This window comes from Mastomys coucha, chromosome X, assembly GCF_008632895.1.
Source record: "Mastomys coucha isolate ucsf_1 chromosome X, UCSF_Mcou_1, whole genome shotgun sequence".
NCBI lineage: Eukaryota > Metazoa > Chordata > Mammalia > Rodentia > Muridae > Mastomys > Mastomys coucha.
The window spans coordinates 157,916,565-157,917,605 of NC_045030.1; the positions used below are offsets into that span (position 1 = coordinate 157,916,565).

The window sequence follows — 1,041 nt, forward strand, 5'->3', positions numbered from 1 at the left end:
CTATTTTTCATGACTCTGGAGTCTGCTAGACTTAGCTAGTTATACTTTCATGAGTCTTTCAGGGGTTGCTGTAGAAGGCTGCATTCAGCTAGTGATCTGGTAAGAATAGGGCTCAGGTAAGAATGTGGAGGTAGCTGGGTCCCTATCTTTCTCCATGTAGCTTGTAAGCCCTTTTTTTCTCATTGTCTTCACCCATGTCCTCCTAGCCCAGTAGCTGCATGACTTATGTGATAACTCCAGAAGTAAAAGCCATCAAACCTTTCATAGGCCGAGGTCAAAGATTTGCATGTCCTTTTTACCATGTCCTGTGGCTTACATGGTCCAAATGCAAGGGAGATTCTTAGGTGCGGTGGTGCACACCTGTAATCCCAGCCCTCAGGTGACAGAGGCTGGGAGTGTTGAATTCAAGGTCAGCATGAGCTATAAGCTAAAACTTGGCTTAAAAAGTACTTGGGAAGAGATGGTCACTAATAGCCTGGCACATTGTGTTCTAACTTCTTTAAGCTTTAGACTTTGCATTTTAACTATATAATTGATACCTTGTATAGGTCTGTCAACTAGACTATGGTCACATATAGAAAACTCTTAGTCTGTGCAGTGTTGGATATGTAGTGATTTAATAGGTAATAAGGCTTAATAAGCTGATAAAAGTGATAAGAGAAGCAGGGAAATATATGTTTAATTATTTGAAAGAATTGGTTTTGTAGCAAACTATTATATGCTGTGGCATAACATTTAAAATGTACCAATTTCCCAATTCAATTAACACATGGCAGAATATCATTTTTTTGTCCTATGGCATCACCATGCTAAGCAAGTAATATTCTCAAATGAATATATTTATAGTGTGTTTTGCTTTTATTTCTAAGTGAAAAGCTTTAAAAATATGCCTTAACATTAAAACTATTTCTAACAGGATTTGAGATATGAAAGGAGATTTGATTTTGAGCTGATGTCCCGTTTTTCTCTTTCAGGTGACAGAAGATACATTTCTTAATGGGCTTGCCTTGAGAACTGATGCCTGAATCACCTCAGCATGGC

The 1,041-nt window shown here is 38.0% G+C and overlaps 1 protein-coding gene across 1 annotated transcript in view; it reads left to right on the plus strand.

Moving 5' to 3' along the window:
- Piga (phosphatidylinositol glycan anchor biosynthesis class A) overlaps window positions 1–1,041 on the plus strand; it is a gene marked incomplete at its 3' end in the record, with an annotated part of 13,662 nt that overhangs the window by 2,796 nt on the left and 9,825 nt on the right. The gene's annotated exons all lie outside the window — the stretch shown is intronic.